Source organism: Bos javanicus, chromosome 11 (assembly GCF_032452875.1).
Source record: "Bos javanicus breed banteng chromosome 11, ARS-OSU_banteng_1.0, whole genome shotgun sequence".
In the NCBI taxonomy this organism is placed as follows: domain Eukaryota; kingdom Metazoa; phylum Chordata; class Mammalia; order Artiodactyla; family Bovidae; genus Bos; species Bos javanicus.
Window position 1 is genome coordinate 86,440,700 of NC_083878.1, and position 24,228 is coordinate 86,464,927.

A 24,228-nucleotide genomic window follows, 5' to 3' on the forward strand; every position below is an offset into this window, starting at 1 on the left:
CAGGGTGCAGCCTCTACCCTCCTCCCAGTGACACTGAATAACTCTGACCCCTCTTCTCTGTTCTCCGCTGTGACGTTCCGGGATGTGGGGGGTGGGGGTGACGGGGTAGGAACTGATGCTCACCCTGTGGTGGTACCTTGTAGGCACTGAGTTATTGAGTGAATGAATGAACAAATGATTTAAGGGGACCCTTTGTTGAGAACATTCTTCTCCTCCTCCTGACCTTTCTAGACTCAGTGGGGGGCCACATCCTCTAGGGATGACTCCTGAAAGCCCCTTTAGGGGGATGTGAGTTCCCTCTAAGTCCCTGTGTAGACGTCTGTCTCAATACTAGCAAAGGCTGTTTTCACTCAATTGTTCATACAGTCCTGGTGTTTCCCCTCTTCTGTGGCATACAGTCAGCCCTGGAACTTGGTGGGGACAACCATGATGCTGAGTCTTTTTATCTCTAGAATTTGGGGTTTAACGAGGGGCTTGAAGGAGGTCCTCAGCTGCTGCCTCTAGCAGAAGGTGACCCCCAAGTGCTGCTAGTGGTAAAGAATCCCCCTGCCAATGCAGGAGATGCAGGAGACACAGATGCGATCCCTGGGTAGGGAAGATCCCCTGGAGAAGGGCATGGCACCCCACTCTAGTATTCTTGCCCGGAGAATCCCATGGACAGAGGAGCCTGTCCATGGACTGTAGCCTGGCGGGCTACAGTTCATGGGGTCGTAGAGTCGGACACGACTAAGCAGGACCTCCCACAATCTGTAAGGTGCCAGAGGTGGTGGCCAATGATTCGCCAGTCTGTTCTCTGCTAAGCTGGCAAAGGATGACACTGAATGAGACACGCCCCTTCCTGAGGTCATCTGTCCTCAGCCCCCATCAGCCTGTACCAGACTAGCCCTTCTAGAGGGCAAGGTGGGGGCGTGCTCTTCTTTCCCAGAGGGCAGGGCAATGTGCAGAGGGTGTTACCGGCTTGGAGTCCCAGTGCTGGTGTACTGGCCCCATAGCTGCCCCTTGAGCTGCCTCTAGATCCAGCTCACTCCACTTCTGACCTGTCTCTCTCACCTCCAGCTCTTCTGCTCACTTGGAGGCCCAGGTGTGACAGGTAGGGTGGTGGACGCTAGGAGGAAACGTCAGGGAGGGCTCCAGTTCTGGTTTGACTTCCTCTTCAAAGAAAGTGGTGGCTGACTTGCTTAATGAATCCCCCAAAAGTCAGCCCACCTTACACAGGGTGAGCATCCCTGCTTCCTTAGAAACATCACGGTCTAACCTCATACTGAGGAACGGCTGTGTCTCCTTTTGGCTCTGAGATTCCACCTTTTGGGAATAATAGATGCCAACATTACTGTGCCAAGGAGGTTTAGCTCTTTCCTGCCCTCCCCAGCCTGGCTGCCTTCCCAGAGAAATGTCACAAGTCGTCTGTAGTTTCTCTCCCTACTGCCCGGCGACAGGGTCCCATCACTGATTCATCTGGTCTGGTGAAGATGGCATCCTCTTCTCCTTCTAATGGTGGTGGCAGGAAGGTGGGGGGGACATCTGGCTGGTTTATTCTGTCTTCTAGCTGTTGCCTCTCCTAGACTTGAAGGCAAGTGCATCACTTATTGGCCACTTTATTCCCAGGGCCCAACACTGGACTTGATCTTGAGTGCCTACTGAAAGGTTCTTACAGTCAGGCTGTAATCAAGGGAGCTGCCACCCAGCATGGAGAAGGGGGAGTTGCCCCAACACGGGGGTGGGAGATAACTGAGAAAAGTAGAACCGGTCCCTGTTGATTCCTTCTCCACACGCGGCTGCACACTGCTCATCAGAATGCACAGATGGGGCATCCCTCCTCTGACCTCCCAGGGGCCTTGTGAGCTGGAGATTATTGGCACTATAATCAGAGTGATGAGCACTGAGGTCCGGAGAGGTCAGGACTTAGGGCAGAGCTGCGCAGCGTGGGAGGAGCCAAGCAGAGATTAGACACAAAGTTGTCAGACTCCAAAGCCCAACCCACAGGAATGTCATTTCAGTTCAGTTCAGTTCAGTTCAGTCACTCAGTCGTGTCCGACTCTTTGCGACCCTATGAATCGCAGCACGCCAGACCTCCCTGTCCATCACCAACTCCCAGAATTCACCCAGACTCACATCCATTGAGTCGGTGATGCCATCCAGCCATCTCATCCTCTGTTGTCCCCTTCTCCTCCTGCCCCCAGTCCCTCACAGCATCAGAGTCTTTTCCAATGAGTCAATTTTTCACATGAGGTGCCCAAAGTACTGGAGTTTCAGCTTTAGCATCATTCCTTCCAAAGAAATCCCAGGACTGATCTCCTTTAGAATGAACTGGTTGGATCTCCTTGCAGTCCAAGGGACTCTCAAGAGTCTTCTCCAATACCACAGTTCAAAAGCATCAATTCTTCGGCGCTCAGCTTTCTTCACAGTCCAACTCTCATATCCATACATGACCAGTGGAAAAACCATAGCCTTGACTAGATGGACCTTTGTTGGCAAAGTGATGTCTCTGCTTTTGAATATGCTATCTAGGTTGGTCATAACTTTCCTTCCAAGGAGTAAGTGTCTTTTAATTTCATGGCTGCAATCACCATCTGCAGTGATTTTGGAGCCCCCCAAAATAAAGTCTGACACTGTTTCCACTGTTTACCCATCTATTTCCCATGAAGTGATGGGACCAGATGCCATGATCTTCGTTTTCTGAATGTTGAGCTTTAAGCCGAACATCTATTTGGTACCTCTTGTTTGCCCTCGGTTCTCTTCCAACTAGGAAGCCAACATTGTTTTATTTTTACCAGGAAAGACCTCGAGTCTCAGACAGGTAGGAAACCACTCGGGAAGCACGGTGCTGGTGAGTATATTGTACCCCAGTTGAACTAACTCCAGATCCATTTCTTTCCCCAGTATTCCCAGCTGTTCCATCCAGAGTTCATCAGGACAGCTTAGCATTGCCTGGAAGCCTTGGTCTTATCCCAGCATAGCATGACTGCTTTGACCTTCAGCCTCAGCTCTAAAATGCAGCCTTCTGACTGAGTTTTTCTGATTTTGGAAATTGCTCTCAGCCCCCATACTTTGCTGTTTGCCCTGAAACCGAGAGAGGCTGGACCCAATCAGACAACCGCTGACCCCCCAGCGCCCAGGAGCAAGCTCTCTGCAGGCCCTTCCTGCCTACCTGTCTTCTGAAGATGGATTGGGGGTAGCATGGTTAAAAAGAAGAAACATGCAGTCCTGAGAATGCCACTTGAAAGTTTGTTAAAAATAAATGCTGAGGCTCTTTCCTTTTGTAAGTGCCCTCATTTGAAATCTGTCACTTCTGGGTGTGCTGCCTCAGCAACACTGCCTTGGATGTTAGGGTGGGGGAGGGGGATGTTTTCCTGGATGGATGGAGTGTACTCATGGATACTTCCTTACAAGTCTTCTGGAATGAAGTTTTGCTTTCAAAAATAGGAAGCATGCCAGCAAACATATAGTATTTTGCTTGACAATACTAAATTCCCAGCATTAGTCTTCAGTTGCACCTTGATTGAGGTCTTGGAGATTCTTGGAGTCCTTTTGGGCCCTCTGTGGTTCTGCCTTCAGTTTCTGACTTCATCTTTTCCCTACTTTGAATTTTGAACAAAGTATCTGGGAAGCCATAGAAACTGTCCTGGATCTGAAGTCAGAAGGGCTGGTTGTGTCTCAGCTCCTTTGATCTCTGTGTGAACTTGGGCAAACCTACCCATTTTTTGGAGGCTTGTCCACTCCCTCTGGAAGGATTTGGGGCAGCTGAGAAGACTCACCTGGCAAGTCTGCAGTCCTGGGATCCCGTTAAACCCTTGTTCATTCACACAGTCTGATTTCCTTTGAACTTGCTTTTGAAGCTCTTGTTTGTTCTATTCTGAGTCTTTGTTATCTGCTGGGTACATTTTGGGGTGTTGATTATTTTTTTCTCTTTCTCAGATGGAAATAACCCTCACATCCTTCTTTCTCTACCTCATGTCTTTGCGAGTTTCCCTTTCATCTGCTGCTCCTGCTAATTTCCCACTCCTCTTCCTGAGCAATTGTTTATTCCTCCTAGCAGCCTTCACAATTTATGTTGTTTCTATTATTTCTCTCTAACTAGCATTTATCATTAGCCTCCATCTCGCAGGCACATCTGAGATGTTTTCTCCTTTTGGTACAACCATGTTGTTCTTCCTCCTACTTCCTTTCACCCAGAATATATTGAAATGTTCCAAAGAAGGAACTGACATTGACAAGATAGGAAAAGGTGGGCCGGAGTTTGCTTTCTTGCCATAGGTCTTAGGAATTTCTATTTCCTGTCTTCCGTCTTGGTATTTGGCTTAGAGTAGGTGGCAGTGCTGACAACGGGCATGGGTGAAAGAAGCCGAATGACTTTATCTGTCATCACAAAACACGGAGGCCTGTAGGGAAAAGTGCTCGTCTCTTAACATCAGGGAGACACAGGCTTTGAAATCAGAGAAACCTCATTTTGAATGCTTACTGTGTACTTTGACTTTTTTTTTTTTTAAAGACTATTACATTTCCTTCCAGATCCAAAGACATATACTTAGTTATCTAATGTACCCAGAGTTTACATGTGAGATGTGAGGTAAGGCGCCATATTAATTTTTTACTAAATGGATAGCCCATTGTGACAATACCATCTATTGACTTACCTTTTTCCACTGATTTGAAATAATCATCTTTATCATATGCCAAATGCGTAATACATAGGTCTGTGTCTGGATTAGCTTTTCTCTTCCATGGATTTTTCCATCCACGTGCCAGTATGACATATTTTAATTATCACTGGAAAGCTTGAGTTTCTGAGCCAGAATATCCATGGATACTCGTAATTCACTTTTTTACAAGGATAAAAGGGTAGTTGCAGAATACGTTGTTCCTACAAGCCATCTGGTATTCCCCAATACTTGTAAAAAAGAGTGTAAAACGATAATGTAGACTTCTATTTGATTATTTTAGGAATCCTTCTGAGTATCCAAGTTAATAAGACATTCACTAAATTTTTGAAGTGAAGCAGAATTCCAAATGATTAATTTATGAGATGTTTGTTTCATGGAGACTAGTTTATTTTCAGATCTGGGAAAACAAACCAAACTTGGAAAAATTTTCTCTTGTTCTGTGGTCCTGGCGCTGGTAAATAGTTTATATCCACCCCGCGGTGTATGATACCGAGTTTAAAGGGGGGCCGCTGTGTCCTCCTGCTCCTGGCCTGGAAGGCTCCTTCCAGATTCAGAGCTAGTGCCCTACAGCCACTGTGAAGGTCAGATAGTCCCAGCTCTCCTGGGTCCGGAGTGGGTGCCAAAGACCATCGGCCATCACATCCACTGTCAGTAACTTTCACTGACAGCTACCCTCCAAGAATTATTCTAGAGGGTATCTATCAGGTGTCAATAATTTTTTTTGCAGTCTCCAATTTTGAAGAGTAAATGAAGTCCTGGTGCTGTTTGAGAGGCGGGGTGAAGGAAAGTTACATGGCTCAGAATAGCCTGGAGTTAAAACTCCCCTCCGGGTCCTCCTCACAATTCTATGCAAAACAAAGAACTCTCTCAGGAGAAGAAAAAAAATGGGCATTAAGATTGATTACGACCAGCTCCCAGCCAGTCCCAGCCTCTGGCCGATCTCCAGAATTCCTTTTCCTAGCCCCAGCCGTTTAAGAGATAACCAAGCCGAACCACCTTGGAGAAGAACAGGCCCCCTTAAGACAGTAGATTTCCACATATATGCCTATATATATTTACTCTTTTCTTGGGTTAGTGCAGCAGTTCACTAATCTGACTGCTGCCCCTTCTCGCCTCATTAAAGGTGATCTGTTCCTGTAAAGTGCCGGTCTTGTTCTTTTTCTGAACCTCGACTTCTCTAACTCCCTTACCCTACAGGGGGCATTTACTGAGCACCTGGTTTATTCCTCAACACTGAGATACTTTATTTGTACTCTTGGATTCTTAGGGCCCGAGGAAGTGGCTGAGACATCCTGAGAGAACCCAGGCTGAGAGTTTCCACGGCTCACCCCAGTCTCAGTAACTTTCATTGACGTCTACCCTCTGACACTGTGTAACCCTCAGGTGATAAGAGGGGATCCAGCCCCACCCCCTCTCCCTACTTTAAACCATGTGCTTTCTACCCACAATGCTTGAGCCTCCGGTCCAGATTCTGCTGGGTTCCAGGCCCAAGTGCCCACAGCTGACAGTGCTTTCTTTCTGCCTTATCAGTAGGATGAACAAAAGCCAAGGCTGATGCCCATTATTATTTCTGACGTTTTCTACGTTTGTTTTAAGGTAGTGAAATTGACTTGTTGTTTTAGGCACAAGTAGATATCTGAGGACTTCCCTGATGGCTCAGATGGTAAAGAATCTGCCGGGCAGAGTGGGAGACCCTGGTTCGATCCCTGTGTTGGGAAGATCCCCTGGAGAAGGGCATGGCTACCCACTCCAGTTTTATTGCCTGGAGAATTCCATGGACAGAGGAGCCTGGCGGGCAACAGTCCATGGGGCCACAAAGAGTTGGACACGACTGAGCGACTAACACACACACAGATATCTGATGGCCCAGATTTGATAGCTCCTGTCTGTTTCCAGCTGCCTTACACCCCCACTTCCTCCTGGTGCACCTGGCCTCAGGTAAACCAAGGAGAGAACAGAACAGGCCATTCCAGGCATGGTAACCACACCCAGAGAAGCAGCCTCACTCGTGCTGGCATCAGAACACATCCTGGAATTGGAAGACTCAGACAGTGGCCTTCACAGAACTGGTGAGAGCAAACCTCCTTTAAATGGAGGAAAAGAAGCTGGGGGTGAAGGGCAGAGAAGGGGCAGGCTTTCCGCTGCAGGAGTTGCAGCAGGAGACAGGGAGGAAGGAGAGAAGCGGAAACCAGGGCTCCCCAGGCAGGCGGCAGGGAGTCTGTCTTCTAAGCCAGTGTTGGTGACGTTGAACAAGCCCAACAGGCTCCATCTGGATGTCTGAAAAGTCGAGAGACAGGAGCTTTTAGACCTGCTCACCTGTTTGCTGGTTATTTGAGTCACATTGCACCAGAGGAGAGATTTATAGAGATGTTCTCCTGACAGTTATTTAATTAGGGCTCAGCTATGAATATGCAATCAAACGGTGGCCGAAACTGCATGTCCCATTAGAGCTTAATGACATAATTTCATTTCTGTTTTATCACAAACAAGGGTATAAACTCCGACAGCAGCCATCACTGGGGACAAATGAGAGGTACTGACTAGAAACCACCAGTGTGACAGCAGATCGTGTGCCTGGGGACAGGGGTGAAGAGGGGAAAGACAAAGGGACCCGGAGACTACTGAGGTGATGGGTGCTGGTCATCCCAACGGGGGGAGGCCTTGGGAGCGCACACGTCTGACACATCCAAGTGTGTGCCCTAAACACGGGAATTTCCTGACTGCTCCTCTGAGTTGACGGCAGCCTAGCCAGTTGTCACTCCTGCTTCTCCTTAAACATTTGTGACCCCCAAATAAACCCTAGAGTTCCAGGGTCTTTAAAATACGTTACATTGTTTAAAACTTGTATTGACATAAAAGTCAGGGAGAGGAGGGGCGATCTGCTTCCTGAGCTGCAGTCACAGCTTTGTCAACTTGTCTGATCTGATGGTCACAGCAGCCTGGGAATGAGGGGTGTTTTCTTCCCATTTTGCAGATGACGCAAGATGGTAGTGAGAAGTGACAGAACGACGTGATGTCTGGTGGAAACAGCCTGACAAATTCTCCCTGTTTTTTCAGCATCTCACATTGGAAACTCCTTAAGGAACTACATCGGCCCCTCGTTCCTACCAGCTATGAAGTTATCTACTTCTTGTTTATCTCATCAAGGCTTTGGCATATTGCCATCATGGAGTAAGTATAATTCTGCATTCTGCTGTTTGCATTTCATGTTGTTTGTAAATATTTCCCCATGTAGTTCATACTTACCGTTTTGAAAATCTCCCTAAACCCTATCGAGCGGCTGCGTCACCATTTACTTAATCCTGTTGATAGATAAGGAGGTGGTTTCCAGTATTTTGCTACTATATTTGCAACCAGCTTATCACGTCTAAGACAGTATCAGATAGTGGATGAGAATATAGCCCTGCAGTCACACTGTCTGGGCTCGGATCCTGGAACTGACACACAATACCTGTGTGACTCTAGGTAGGTTGCTTGACCTCTCTGTGCCTTCATTTCTTAATGTATCAAGTAGAGATAATAATACCTTTCTTGGAGGCTCTGCGTCCCTAGACTAGGGAAGCCTGGCTCTGTTCACAGAGTCCTAGGCCTGCTGCTTTCCCTTTGCAAGCAGAAACCTTTTGGTGATTTAGAACGTTCCTCTGAGATGGGAGAGTGCGTTTGTTTTCCACGGCTGCTGTGACAGATTAGCACAGACCTAGAGGCTTAGAGCAATACATACTTACTATTTACAGTTCAGTAGATTTGGAATCCAGCACGAGTCTCAGTGGGCTCAAAAGAAAACATGTTCCCATCCTGGAGGCCGAGGGGAGAACGTGGGTCCTTACTGTCTGCAGATTTAGAGGCCTCCCACTTGGCTCATGGCCCTTCCTGCATCTCTAGAGCTGACGATGCTAGATGAGCCTTCTCGTGTCTCTTCCTCTGTTTCTCTTCAGATCCCTCTTCCATTTGTAAGAGCACTGGACTCACCTGGATCACCCAGGATCATCTTCCTGTTTTAAAGTCAGTTGATTAGAAACCTTGATTTTATCTGCAAGCTTCATTCCTCTTTGCCACATCACTTAATGTAGTCATAGGTTCTGGGGATTAGGACCTAGCTCTCATTGGCAATGTCATTCTGTCTACACACAGATGGGGCTGGAAGCCTGTCAACCACAGTCCTACCCTCCCTTGCCTGGGCTCCAACTCAAGTGGGCCAACAGGAGGCCCTGGCACCAGATCAGAAGGTGAGAGAAGGTGTGAAGCCTCATGCTCCTGGTGTCAGCTCTGGGGCAGCAGTGGCCTGGGTCCAGCATCATCGGGGCGTGCTCGGCCGTGGCACCAGCCCAGGGCACTGACAGCTTCCTCATCTCTGTGTAGCACCCCTGCCTGCCCTGCATCTTCACTTGGAAGCAGTAGAGGTTCCATGGTCTCTAGGTCACATCCCCTCCTGCAACACCTTTGTCATCAGCTCTTGTCCGTGGGGCCCCAAAGAGTCAGGCATGACTGAGCACATGTGGGAGAGACTTGATCACAAGGTTGGGAAACACACAGCCTCCCTGCCACTGATTAAGCAAAGGTAGCCACACCTCGTCTCGGGGCTGCTGCAAAGATGAAACGGGATGACATATAAGTGCCTTGCACAGGACCTGATGCTTAAAACATGCTGAAGACATTATTACCAGACATGGTTTTAGATTTGAGACTTTTGTTAGCTTTTGCTACACTAAGGATTTCAATTTTCAGTGACAGTTAAATGCTCTTTTCCATTGAAATTGCTTCTGTTGACTCCATTTTGAAGAGTCTAGCCTCTCTCTGAAGTTGAGATAAATATTCAAATCTATCTTTAGCAGGTTTCCCTTCAATTTTACATATTTAAAATTATTTAACTCCTTGAAGCATCTGGAGTGTATTTTGGAGGCATGATATTAGATGCAGGTCTCAATTAAACTCAACAGCCCTATAAATTAGCCTCTCTCTCTCTCTCGAAGTCGCTCAGTCATGTCTGACTCTGTGACCCCATGAACTATGGCCCACCTGGCTCCTGTGTCCATGGAGTTCTCCAGGCAAGAATACTGGCATGGGTAGCCATTCCCTTCTCCAAGGGATCTTCCTGACCCCATGGATCAAACCCGGATCTCCTGCATTGCAGGCAGATTTTTTACCATCTGAGCCACCAGGGGAGCCTATGCAATTAGCCTAACTTCATTTAATAAAGGGGGCCTCCCTGGTAGCTCAGCTGGTAAAGAATCCGCCTGCAATGCAGGAGACCCTGGTTCTATTCCTGGGTCAGGAAGTTCCCCTGGAGAAGGGATAGGCTACCCACTCCAGTATTCTTGGGCTTCCTTGGTGGCTCAGCTGATAAAGAATCCGCCTGCAATGTGGGAGACATGGGTTTGATCCCTGGGTTGGGAAGATCCGCTGGAGAAGGGACAGGCTACCCACTCCAGTATTCTGGCCTGGAGAATTCCATGGACTGTATAGTCCATGGAGTTGCAAAGAGTCCACACGATGAGCAACTTTCACTTTTCACTTTCCTTTAGTAAACAGCCTTATATTTCCCCAGTGTTTGGTGTTGCTTACTCTGGTGTGTAATAGATTCCCATGTGTAATGGGGTCTATGGGGGCTCTGATCTGTGGATTCATGCAGCCATATAAGGACATTCTGTGGATCCTAGAGTGTCATTCTGCAGCCTACAATATACAGCTTGTTTGGGTAACTAATTCTCAGTGAACTCAGTCGTGTGCGCCTCTGCGATCCCATAGACTGTAGCCTACCAGGCTTCTCCATCCATAGCATTTTCCAGGCAAGAGTACTGGAGTAAATTGCCATTTCCTTCTTGAGGGGGGATCTTCCTGACCCAGGGATCGAACCCAGGTCTCTTGCATTGCAGGCAGACGCTTTACCCTCCGAGCCACCAGGGAAGCCCGGTGAAACTAATTCTCAGAGCACTTTGTTTTCTGCCAAGCTGGGGCTTATAGATCTCTGTCTTTTCTCTTTGGGAAGTTAGGTTATTGGAGAAATCAAAGGTAGCTATGATTCATACTCTTTCATTGTAACCTGATTTTTCTACTTGGATGATTGTTGAATTCTATCTTTCTCCCTGTGGTTTAAAATTTTTATGAGACACAGTCTTGGTGACTATCTGTGATTGTAAGTTTCAGACCCTGTGAACCTTCTCCACTTGCAGCCTTGGTTCTTGCTTTTCCAATATCATCCCTCCCACTCCTTAAGAAGACTCTTGATTTTATTTTCTAATTCCATGATGCTTCTGTTTCCTAAAGTGACTTTAATTGCTCAATTGTGATTTTTACTGCTTAACTTTCTTTTCAGTAATAACGGTTGTCCTGGTTTATTCTTATCTCCTTGCTGTGATGTCCTCTTTTATCTCTTTAGAAGAGATGCCAGCAGCTCTCTAAATCCTCGCCATCCTGTCTGATGGAGAGGTCAGGGTGTGTAACTTTGGAGATCGTCCCACCATGCGCCTCGGTGGGGTGCGCGCCTTATTGGCATCCATCATGTCTTTCCGCCCTGCCATCCTTTGCGTTTTGGCTCGGTTCCCCTGTTTGCTGGCTCGTCCATGCTTGTGCCTCAGGCCGAATGTCCTGTTCTGGGAGGGTGAGGGAGCAGGAGCGTTCCCTTTCCATAAGGCAAGGAGCACAGCGATTCTTACTTCCGATGTTGCAGCCTACACTGCTGCTGCTGCTGCCGCTGCTAAGTCGCTTCAGTCGTGTCCGACTCTGTGTGACCCCATAGACGGCAGCCCACCAGGCTACCCTGTCCCTGGGATTCTCCAGGCAAGAACACTGCAGCCTACATTAGCAACCAACAAATCCCAGAAATTAGTAGCAATTAGCAGCCGCAAGAGCAGCCTATCGTTTCCTGGTGACGGTACTAGAGAATAAAATGGAGAACCCAGTGGAAGGAGGTGTGTCCTTTCTCTAAGTGGCCCAGAGAAAGAGAGACAGTCGGGACCACTGGGCAGAGGACACATCCCCCACACTCGGGCGACCCCAGAGTCACACCCTTCCCCAACGGCTGCACTGTGTCCCTCCCCGCCGGCAGCTCAGGGCACAGGTGGGGATGCAGAGAAAGGTAAGCTCCTGTGTGTCTTGTTGTATGCAAATTTCCATCAAAATTTTAAAAGTATAATAAGTGTTTCACTTCCTTAAAGGGTAAACCAGTAATTTGCAAACTTTTAATTATGCAAAAATAGCTCATTTTCTAAGCTGATTAGAGGCAGGACTGGGTTCAAACACAAACTCTACCATACATTGCAGGGTATGGCCAGTTACTTGACCAAACACCTCTCCGAGCCTCCTTCCCGCATTGGCGGAATGGAGGTGTAACTGTAACTGCCCCTCTTAAAAGATTCAACCGTTATGCTCCCAAGAGCCTGCCTGATGTCTCTGCTCCAATTCTTGGCACCCTCCATGGCCATTTCTCTCCCAGCTATCTTTGCTTTTGTCATATCAACGTCCACCCCGAGCTTCAGGCAGAAGTCTGGACTTAATCCTTCATTTCCCTCTCCCTCTTTTTATCAACCCAACCCATGAGCAAGTTCTATTCCGAGGCCATTCTACTCCTTTCTAAAAGATGACCTTTCTCCATATTGCCTGCCATGAGCCTACCCTTAGTTATTGAGGGTCACCTGAAATAAGGTAGTTAATTAATTCAGGAGTATCTTAATCTCTCCCCAGGCCACTGCAAGAGTGTTTTCACTGGTCTCCCTGATCCCTTGTCCACATGACTGCAAAAGTGGTTTTTTAATTAGCAGACCCTTACTTAATTGTCTGAGATCTAGCCCCTTTTTTCCTTCCTCCCACCCCTCCTTGACTGCACTTTCATCCCAATGGTCTTCCTTCAGTTCTCAAACACACTGCGTTCATCCCGACTTGAGACCTGTGCACGGGCCCTCCCACTGCCCTGCTCTCTCTGAGATGAGCCCAGTGGGGAAGGGATGAAGCTGAGGCCCTGATGGGATGAGTCATCAGGACTGTTCTGATGCTCCCCGCTCACATTTAGTCATGAAATTAATGAACAAATTAACTGGCAACTGATTATTCCAAAAATAAATTATAGATTCAGCTTCTTTCTTTTGGCTTCACGCCTTTGGAGTCCCACAACTTTTCCAGAGGAGAATGAAATGAAAAGAGACATTTGCAATTTTAATTTTTTTATGTCACTTTTACAGAAAACTACAAAAGAAAGAAGAGCTATCAACATGATCAAAGGAAATAGGAAAATTACAAAGAGGGGGAACAGTACTATCTTACCATTTTTTACAGACTATTTGGAAAGACATGAATAATACACAAATCCTACAGACTAGTTCAGGAAAACAATAAGTTGGTACTTAATTATTATGAATGCAGAATGTAGGTGGGCTGGGAGTCCAGAGGAAAGGGTGCTTAATCTTCTAGAAAGACGATTACAAAGAAGACAGTTCAGGGAAGCAGCTTATCTACTGTGAATTAGGACACCAGAAACCAAAGCTGGGAAGATGGAGTAGGAAGGAAGAGTTAATTCTGATATTAATTCGGGCATTGTGACAGACATTCCATTTCCCACAGAGGCTTCTTTGCTAACTTTTGACTTTGTGATGGTGTTCCAGAGGCTCCAGTTTGGCTAGAATCTCATTCTGTCCCAGGATCCCAGGATTTATGCTTGGTTTTCTCTTTCCCCTTTCTCACACAGCGCATTTCATCCTCAGACTGTTTGCCTGTACTCTTCTGTTCAGGGAAAGAAATGAGCACTGTCTTTGAAAACGAAACAGAGAAGTCCAAGATTTATAGAAAGAAAACTGTAGCATGGCATGCAGAATGTGCTGGAGAGAAGAGGGATCCCCATGGACATGGGACCAGCTGGACTTTGAGGCCGTCTCCAGAGAGAGTCTGTAGGCTCCATGTCACCTGCGCAGCTTCATGGCAGGGGGCCTCTCAGGAGGCTGGTGGCTTACTGCCTTCGGGAGATACATCAGCTTCTGTCGGACACCATGCCAGAAACAACAGGAGGTCAAAACCCCAGTAGAGCGGTGGACTTGCGCTCTAGCTCTCCTGGAGTAGGGAAGAACAGATCTGACTCCATATTGCATCTGTTTCTTTTATTTTCACCTTTGAATACCGTTGTTTCTGCTACAATGAGTCACTGAAGGGATGTGGCCTATAAGCTTAAATCATACGTGACGGTCCACCTCAGGGAACCCTGCCTCCCCACCCGTGAATGGCTACAGGAAGGAAGAAATTAACTCCGCCCCCACCGCCTCCTACAAAGGCTGATGGGAACCAGGAACGTTTGACTTTACTCCTTCCCCTTCGAGTATAAAAGAAGCCTAAATTCTAACTCGGGCAGATAGTTTTTTGGGACAGGAGTCCACCATTGTCTCTGCCAGCTTTCCAAGTCAAGCCACTGTTCCTTTGCCCCAGCAACTCTTGTCTTGATTTATCAGCCTGTCGTGCAGGGAGCAGTAGGAACTTGGACTTAGTAACACTCTGTCTATCCAGGCACCTATCCGAACATGCGTCCATCCATCCTTCCATTATCTACCTTCCTCCAGAAAAAAGAGCAATCTTGTAAAGACACAAATAATACTTTAAGATAGCTAGGTAAAGTTAGTAATAAGAAAAGGTAAAGTAAGTGTAGGAGGGTAAGCTGAAGCCATGAGCGAGGCTGTCACACATAATACATGCCTCTGTGTCCTAAGCACCTGCTAGGGATAAGCCACATCCTGGTTCTGAGCCTTCAAGCAGCCAATGGGAAGGGAGAAACCCAATAATATGATCGTTCCCTTAACTCTTAATATCTGTAAGGTAAAAATAAACCCGTTGCCAAGGAAAAGCATGGCTCTGATTACAAGACAAGTGAGAATTTTCCTGGAACTTTTGTAGAAGAGGAGGGTTGAAGTTGAGCCATAACCTTGGGCCTGGGACTGATACCAAAAAACCCTGTTGAGAGATTGTAATATAAAATTAATTAAACAAGGAGGCCATTAGACCCAGTCAGTAAGGAAGGGACGATGCTGAGGATGGGGATGATTCTGACTTGATGAGTCCCCAGGACTGACTCTGATGCTCTAGGGGGTAAGAGGGAGGTCTGGGGTGTGAAGAGGCCCAGCACCCCGAGGTCACACTCTCAGTGTGATGGCCTTCTTTGGAGTTCAACAGCAGGACCTTGGCAAGCTGCTGTATCACCTTAGTAGTCCATGTTAGTAACCCAAACCTAAGCCTGTGTTGCCTCGAGGTAAAGGAATTCAAATTTAAGGAAAACTTATCACAACCTGCCAACGAGGGTGTTCTAAATAAGGCGACTGCGTATGCCGTAGCCCAACAAAGAATGAAATTCTCAACACAAGCTGCTGTTTTGAACCAAAGGATAGAGAAAGGGGCAGCCTGGTAGGACAGACAGTGTGGGACAAGGACCATCCTGGTCCAGGAGACACCACCAAAGACACCGGCCCGATCCTACCCCAGGCAGCATAGGGCCCTGAGGCACCAGACTCCCCTCTGGAGCTGCAAAGGGGCAACTTCCCTTCCTCATGGGGACGACACCGTGGTTGTGGTTATGGTCGTGGCGGGGTGGGATGGGACGGAAAGGAGCAGAGACAGGATGGGAAGTGAATGGGGACCAGGGTCAGGGCTGGGGAGGAGGGGTGAGCAGAGGTGGAATGGACCTGGGGCGGGCTCTTCACTCCACCATCCCAGGTCTTCCCAACAGCACAGGGCAGGACAGAGGATACAGCCTGGGGGAGTCAGGGTTCACTCACCCCTCTTCCTTGAGGTCCCCACACCCATCACAGCTGGGCCTCACCACCAGATAGAAGGCACTCCCAGTCGGGCTCTATCTCTGGTCACTGAGAAGCTTGACAGTGGATGGTCCCTCAGTTCCTATGACTTTGTGATACAGAACAGTCTGCCCTCTGCCTCACTTCTCACCCATCTGGTCTGGGATGTCCTGCCTCTCAAACCGTTCAGGACATTTTCTCCAACAGAAGGGTGAAATGCTGTCCCTTTGTTAGGACGCGGAAGGGTGGCTGTCACTGCTTTCTCTATATTTTTATTAGCATTTTTTTCTTTCTCTCATGTTCATAAAATGACTGTACTGCCAAGTTGACTAGCGAAGGATAGCAAGAAGAAGCCTCCAGAATTTTCTAAAAAGAACTTGGCTCATGGATCTCAGGAATCAAGAGAGGAGGAAGGACCAGGAAGTGAGAGGTAGAGAGGGGTGGCTCAGAGGACCGGAAACCTGGCCGGGGGTATCTAGGCTGGACAGTGGGGTGAAGAGCTTAAATCAGCCGACACTCCCCTGGGCTGGACCTTCAGCAGGAGAACTCTGTGAGGACAGAAGGAGGCTCCTTTTCTTGAAGGAGAGAGATGGCCGGATCTGAGCTAGAAAAAGCTCCACTTTACCTCTGGGCAAGATATTCTGGAAACTAAGACTGAGCTCTTAGTTTGGGCCAGATCTGCCTCAGGGCCAGCTCTGACCCTCTGACTGCTTGGAGAGCATCTTTGTGCCCTGACCCACCCCCTTCTGCCGTGTGAGTGTCTGTGGTGCCCAAGGGAGCACCACAAGTTTGAGAACTTGAAAGTGAAGCGGAGATTGGGTGGGGGCACATGTCTTCCAGAGGTGGGGGGGTCAGCCGGGGACCCGGGCCCACTCGGTTCCAAGTAGATGTCATAAGCACTCACCCTCTGCCCTAATTTTGCTACCTTTAGCCTTTCCGCAGCACAGGCTCCTTGAACGGTGCTACAGGAAAGAGACGGATGTACACTGACACAGCTTGTGAGCTTGGAGACAATTCTGAAGGATGTCCATCAGCAAGAAGGCTTTCTGAGTTTTGTTTTATTTTTCTTGTTTGCTTTCAAATAACAGAGCAAATCAACAGATGCATCAGGCAGATGATGCCTTCCTAGCATTTAGCAAAATACCAAGCAGCACTTCGATGCCCAAGAGATTCCTTGTTTTTGCGGTTGGTCTGCAGAGATGTGGCTGCTAGAACCATGGGAAGAAGGGGAACTTTGTGTTTGTCTCCACCAAGGGCCCCTGGGAGCACCCAGTTCACCCCCACTTCAGCCCACGTACAGCCGAACCATCATGGTCTCATCCTAGAGACTCACTGCTGCTGCTAAGTTGCTTCAGTCGTGTCCAACTCTGTACGACCCTATGGACAGCAGCCCACCAGTCTCCTCTGTCCACGGAATTCTTCAGGCAAGAATACTGGAGTGGGTTGCCATTTCCTTCTCCAAGAGACCTGCTAGTGTCTTCATATGGACAACTGGGATAGGAACCAGCAGTCTCCCAACCTCCAATCTAGTTCAACATTGAAATATGTATATATTCAGTCCTACTTTAGTGATACATTAGGTACAAAAATATAAATTAAAGATGCATGAGATAAAAACCGAGTATAAATGCACTGGGTTGGATAACGTCCCTCCATTAAAATTCATGTCCTTCCCTTCATGAACCTCAGAATGTGACCTTGTTTGAAAATAGGATCTTTGCAGATGTAGTAGGTTAAGAAAAAGTCACGATGGAGTCAGGTGGGACCTTAATTCAATAGGACAGGCGTCCACAATAGAAGAGAAGAAAACACACATGTGCACACACACACACACATGCACATATGCATACATGCACACACACATACACATATACACATGTAACACACACACACACACAGGGCCATGTGACCATGGACACAGAGACTGGAGCAACGCATCTATAAACCAAAGATTACTGGCAAGACTAGGCAGCACCCACCCGTAGTGCCATCAGAGAGAGAACGGAGTCCTTGGTTTCCAACTTCCAGCCTCACTGACAGCGTCCTGTCCCTTGGCAGCTGTGTCCCTCAGTCATGAGCGTGGTCAGTGTTGACACCATTCTCGAAGTTTCCCAGCCCAGAAATCTAGGGGTCCTGCTGATGTCTTCACCCCCTGACCCCACCCCCAGCCTCAGCAAGTCCTGTTGCTGGTGCTTCTCTAACTTGTTCCACCCAGACCACGCGCCTCAGGCTGCACTGAGAGTCACCTCCCTGGAGGAGAGTAGGGCTCCCTGGAGCCCTCTCTCTGGCCTCCAGTCTTGTCTTCCTGCAGTGCATTTCACAGGGGCTGTAAGCATTCACAGTACTGGCTATCACCACTCTCCAGAACACACAAGATGAAGTACAGCTTAACTCAGCAACGGACTCTGCAGACACTGTGGACTGGCCACACTAACACTCTTCCCAGCTCCCCACTGCGTTTTGTTTGTTTTTCTGTGTCCTTCTTCTCTAGAGCCTGGGAAGTTAAAACAAATTTTTCTAGACATCTTCCTATCAGAGGTGGCCATGTGACACTCCTGTGGCCAATAAGATGTAAGTGGAAATCTACTTAGGGGTGGGCTTTCACTCCAGATGAAAAAGATGGAGAATAAGGGGATTTTACCATCTTCCTAAGTGGAAAGCAAATGTGATGGCTAGATGTGTGGCAGCTATCTTATCACTAAGAGGATGGTGGAAGAGAGATGCAGAGAAGAGACTGGACCCCTCGTGACTTCATGGAGCAGCCACACAGGCCCTGGATAGCCTACCCTTGAGTTACAGGAGGGAGAGACACCCTTGCTTGCTACCCACTCAGTCATGTTTCCTCTTGATTCGAGAAATGGGTTTCCTGATCTATACTGGAACATGGTAGTTACTCAGTAAATGTGAGCTCCTTTTCCCTTCTCCATCTTGCTTGCTGCCTGACTTATTCATCCTCTCTGCTTTCTTAGGAATTTTCTAGAATTCTGGGAAGAAAGTTTATTATGCTGGCAGACAGCTGCATGGTAAACAGTAAGTTCTTTACAGGCAAGACAATCCTTCTTTGAAATGTCCTGTGTCTGACTCCTGACAAGGGCTCAGGAATGTTTGCGGACACAAAATCCCAAGCTATTTCTCTTCTCTTTGGCAGAAATCCTGAACAGCATGGCTTTAGACATCTGTCTTCCACCCCAACCCGGAGGAGTCACTGGGACATCTCACTAGCTCGGGGCGGGGGGTGGGGAGGGGGCCTTGTCCTTCAGCTGTGTGCCCTGCGGCTGCTCTGCGGGGTGCTAACCAGCACTTAAGCTCCTTCCTTCTCCTTTCCTGGCCCATCACTCTACTGCTGCTTAGCCTTGCCACCTGCATGCCAGCACCTAATAGATGGTTAACACCTGTTGACTGGCCCTCCCACGTGGCTCTGGGGTCTGTGGTCCCACTGCCTCTACCTTAGTTCAGGCCCTAGTTGACCTGCAGGACCCGTAGCCTCCTTTCCCTTCCCTCTAAGTCTGCTCTCTGTCACCCATCATCAGCTTTGCAACCTTGCAAACAGGCGGCCCATGGGTCAGTTATGTCTGGAGATGGACTTTGATCTATGAAGCTGCCTTCACAGTGCTTTACATATTTTAAAATATTATTTGCTGACACTAAAAAACAAACAGATCTTTCACATGAATATTCCAGTTTCCAGGTTCTTAGTTCTCAGACTAGGGAGCGAAACTGTACCACCTGCATTGGCAGTGCAGAGTCTTAACCACTGGACCATAGGGAAGTTCCTCCAGGTTGTTTTGACACATCAAAGGGTCTCCTGAGGACAGGCCCACCTTTCTTTCCAGGAGAGCAGTAGGAATGAGAAGGAGCTGCCCGCTGAGAAGGAGTCCATGTCCTTCACTTCCCACGACCCACTGCTCCTGGTCCCAGACACACAGGCCTGCTCTGAGATGGAGGTCACCCCCATGGGCTCAGCTGGCCTTCAGAGTTTACACAACCTGCTTCACCACCTTCTAATACAACCAGCTGATAAGGCAATCTGACTCGCCTGGGCTTTCTCATGAAATGATCTTCATTTTCTCCAGTCCCTGCTCTTAGCCAGTGGCCAGTCTCTATTGTGGCAGATTTCATAACTTTCAGGAACTTTAATTCTTTAAAAGATCAGTCCAGTCCTGTGCTTTTTGCATTACACGTTGTGACCTATTAGAGATTCATGAAATCTATTTAGTAGATCATAGCCTGTGTTTTTTTTTTTTTAATGAAAGAGAATAGATAGAAAATATCAGACAATATTACACATAGCAAGGTTAAGTATTGTTTAGTGAAACTTCTAATTTAGTTATTTATATGCCTATGCACACTTATAGGTGCATATAGGTGTATACTGGGTTACAATGTAAATGTATTTCTTTAATGTGGCTCCTAGTTTCCTGATCTCTCTTTAAAATGACCCCCAGTTCCAAAAGGATGGAGAAGAGAAGTAGAGGAGGGGAAGGGGGTGGGCTTTGCTGCTGTCCACTCTACTCCAGCACCTTGGAGGTGGGGGCTGCTGTGGTCTTGTCCAGGAATGGTTCTTCCCTCAGTTCTCAAGAGCTAATTCCTCTGGGTTGCAATGAATAAAAATTCTTGTTTTTAAAATGGAGGTCTTCCACAGTTTAGGATGGATTTTCATATCCCACGCCTTGCATCACTTTATTTTGGATGTTAGTGGTTATTACTTGAAAGAAGTCTTGTGCTGTAGCAAGTTTGGGCAATGTCTAACTTAACAAAAACATGGGATTCTTGTCCGTAGGACTTCTCAGACAGTCTAAGAATTCCTGATGTAGTGAACTCTAGAAAGTGCTTTGGGAAACGCATGGTTTGAGGTTAACTCCAAGGTTCTTAAAATCTGAAAGAAGTTTGAACTCGAACCTTGAAAGGAGCCTGCAGATAATTTGATTTCATCCTTCCCATCCAGCCAGTGAATAATTCCTCTTTATTGCTTTCATTCAGCAAACAGGATAATTAGACATCGATTCTGCCAAGACAGGCTCACTGTCTACAAATGTTATTGGATGAAGACATCAACCACTACACAGCAAGTTGGAGAGATCCCCATATCAAAGAAGCAGGGATGTCAGAGACAGAGGCTCTGCACTCAGAACGAGGGCTCCTGCCACCGAGGGTCGGGTCACTTGACCTGGAGGCAGTTGGCTTAAGCCGTGAAGGCTGTGTGAGATGGCCACTTTGAGAGGAGATGGGTGGCTGGGAGGCTTGACAGATGGAGAACCCGGGCAGATACAAAGATAACTGTCTGGACCATAGTTGTCTCTCAAAATGAACCATTGGATGACTGCTTCCGGCACAGAGTATAACAGAAAATGGGAACAACATCCGGACCAGAGGCAGGGAGCCTCACATAAGGTTCTCAAGGCTTCTGCCTTTACACTGCTGGGCAAAAGGGGCTCCGGGGGGTTTGGGGCAGTGACGAGGGACTCCAAGACTTTGGCCAAACCTGTGCCGACGGAAGGCCCTGTCCCACGGCTGGATTATGTGGTGGACCCCTCCTTGCAGCGGGCCCCAAACTGCTGTCCTGCATCTTAGTTCCCTGTGACAAGCACCCAGAAAGGGCTAGAGTGGGAACAAGCCCCCGTGGGCCTCTGGGGGTCTCCAGCTCCCCAGTATTGGCCCCTGGTCATGGGGCCCCACCCACCTACAGCTTTGTTTCCGGGATTGGCCTCCAAGATGTACAGCATCTGAGGACACTCTTCCTGTGAAAGAAGGTGCCTCCGGGCACAGCTGCCAGGCACCTGGCACCAGCCTGTCTGGGTGGCAGTGTGGAGGCTGCGTTCCCTCCTGCTGGCAAGCTCAGCAATGCATTCTCAGAGAAGCAGACTCAGGTCAACAAGCGGAGCACACGAATATGCCCGGGACCAGCTTGCGCTGCCCTTCAAAGTGGACCCCTCTGTCTCAGGGGCTGAATGCTCACAATGTTTGGCCCAAGAGCACAGCCCAGACAGGCAGCTGGTGGGGACCCTCCCTCAGCCTGAGCGCTGAGTCCTACCCACGAGACTCGGTGGAGCAGGTGCTCTAGCTGGACTCGTCTCCCATGAGAGAAGCCATCTCGTTTCTTAGATTGCTGGTCTCCCCGAGCTGGAAGGTAGCCCAGAGATCCCCCAGTCTGGCTCTTTTTCTCCAACAAGAAAACATCTAAGCCCCCAGCTGGTGCCGAATGTCAGCCCAGAGCCCAGTGGGAAGCCACATGAAGGAGTCTGGGGAGGTGAGAAGACAGTGTCTTGCTCCCCACCCTGGTACCCCACCCAAGGCTGAGCCCCCACTGGGAGGTGCAGGAGCTGAAGCCCATTGCCAGGTGATTTGGTCCATTTTTAAGAGGAAGTCTCGGTGAGGAGCCCACATTGTAGACAGATCATGGGATTTGAAATCAGCTTGAATCTCTGAGATGTTGGTTCCCCCAAGCCATAAACTCCTTTAAGTGGAGCCTACTGAAATCCCAGTGTTGTTTCAGGTTATTATTTCAATCAGAAGGCATTAGACTCCACAGATAAGAGCAATATTCTGGAATTTGATCCTTTATTGGGGAAGTGATTATTTGGCTGTGAAATCTCATAAAGCAGTAATAACTGTGAAATCACCATGTACATTTTATCATTGAGCTGTCCCCTCACTCCACATCTACTGAGAAATAAAACAGGACTCTAAATTTGTTGTTCATATTATTTTATCCATGAATGGGCTCTGGCTTAGAAAAACACATCATTCCAATGAGAAAGCAACAAGGTTTATCAGCAGATGGAGAAACTAGAGCAGGGAAAGGAAACCTCTCAAGTGGAAGCTGAGGCCACCTGATCCAAGAGGCTGGGAGAGAGGCTCAGAGGCATTCCTGCTGAAAGGTCCCTAGACCCTGTGGCTATGGAGCTGCTTGCCTGGCCAGGTCCGCAAGGGCCCAGGGCCCACATGCAGGCCACCAGGCCCAAGTGTCCAGACTCACAGGAGGCTGGTTGGAAAACCCAAACCACTGGATGCTTTCAGGATTGGTAAATGGTGTTAGCCATCCTGGCATCAGACATCCTGGTGTGGTTGTCACGTGAAGTCTGCCCCTTCATCCCAGCCAGGATCTGCATAGATGCTGCTGCACAGAGCCTGGCACCAGGAAGTGCTTGGGGACACTTGGAATGGGGACACATGGACACATCTCTGTTAACTGCAAAGTGGCACTCGCCATGGGCACTTGCCCTCTGCCTCTACGAGGATTAAATATTGTGCTGCTGCAGCTGCTGACCTTCAACAGCCCCTGCAAGGAGTTCAGGGAGGAGAGCAGAAATGAGGCGCTCTGTGCTCAGGGAGAAACTGGCAGGACAGGTCTTCAGATAGCTAGATATTTTCAGGAGCCGATTTTATGAGCCTAATTCTTATATCTCTTTATACCTAGAAAAGCACTAAAATCCTTCATGGTGACGACCATTCCTTGTGACTAGCAAGGGCTTCATGAGACTACTAGAAACCTTCTGGAAAAATATGTGTTTGATTGCATGTATTCTCCTGTCACCAAAATCATGTGTATGCTGACTTTCCCCTCTGCCTCTTTGGAGCCATTTCTCAAAGCTATCTGAGGTGCTGTCTCCCAGGCTGCAGTCCTCATTTTGCCCCGAATAAAAACTTAACTCATAACTCCCGTGTTGTATATATTTTTTAATAAGACGGCACCTCTGACTTGGAGACCAGGCCATTCATTCTCTGTGAGCTACAGCAGTAACTGCCGGCTTCCACTAGATGTAGAGGGAAGAACTCAAGTTTTGGTGTCTTGTCTGGATTAAAATCCTGACTCTCCATTTGCCAACTGGATGAGCTCAAACATGTGATTTCAGTGTTTTCACTCCTAAAATGGGGCAACTATGTGACACCTGAAATAGTGCATGAATGATGCAGAGAACAGGAGCACCTCGCAGGCCTCAATACAAGGAAGCATCATTCAGGCTCGAAGTTCATGGAGCTGGCTTCCACAGCACTGACAGAAGGATGTTGGGACTTTCTTTGTTGCATGCTAGAAATGCACGATAAAGGCTGTCTATTCACCCTCTAGGTTTCTTTCCTGCATCTAATCTATGCAGAAATTCAGAGCAAATAGACTTGGCAGACTCCTGAAACTCCTGTGAGTTTAGTCGCTAAGTCATGTCTGACTCTTTGCAACCCCATGGACTGTAGCCTGCCAGGCTCCTCTGTCCATGGGATTTTCCAGGCAAGAATACTGGAGTGGGTTGCCATTCCCCTCTCCAGGGGATTTTCCTGACCCAGGGATCAAGCCCGCATCTCTTGCAATGCAGGCAGATTCTTTAGTGCCTGAGCTACCAGGGAAGTCCTAAACCCTAAACACCAGTAATGGAGGCATTGGAGAAGGCAATGGCACCCCACTCCAGTACTCTTGCCTGGAAAATCCCATGGATGGAGGAGCCTGGTAGGCTGTAGTCCATGGGGTCACTAAGAGTCAGACAGGACTGAGCGACTTCACTTTCACTTTTCACTTTCATGCATTGGAGAAGGAAATGGCAACCCACTCCAGTGTTCTTGCCTGGAGAATCCCAGAGATGGGGGAGCCTGGTGGGCTGCCATCTATGGGGTCCCACAGAGTCGGACATGACTGAAGCGACTTAGCAACAGCAGCAGCAGCAATGGAGGCATCCTTAACACATCTGAATATTTTCTGAATGCCTCCAGCTGTCACAATGGGTACGAGGAGCCACTGGGCGGGGGATGGGTCAAAATGGGAAGCCCTGGTTCTGATGATGGGTGTGACTGACTTCTCAGGAGGGGTGGAAGCTGGC

At 48.2% G+C, this 24,228-nt stretch overlaps 1 long non-coding RNA gene across 1 annotated transcript in view; it reads left to right on the top strand.

Annotated features, from left to right (window-relative positions):
* LOC133257440 (uncharacterized) overlaps window positions 1–22,109 on the top strand; it is an 85,216-nt gene extending 63,107 nt beyond the window's left edge. The window contains exons 3-4 of the long non-coding RNA XR_009739556.1: window positions 7,719–7,832; window positions 20,402–22,109. This is a non-coding gene — a long non-coding RNA (uncharacterized LOC133257440). The remainder of the gene's footprint in view (window positions 1–7,718; window positions 7,833–20,401) is intronic.
* The last annotated feature ends 2,119 nt before the right edge of the window (window positions 22,110–24,228 follow it).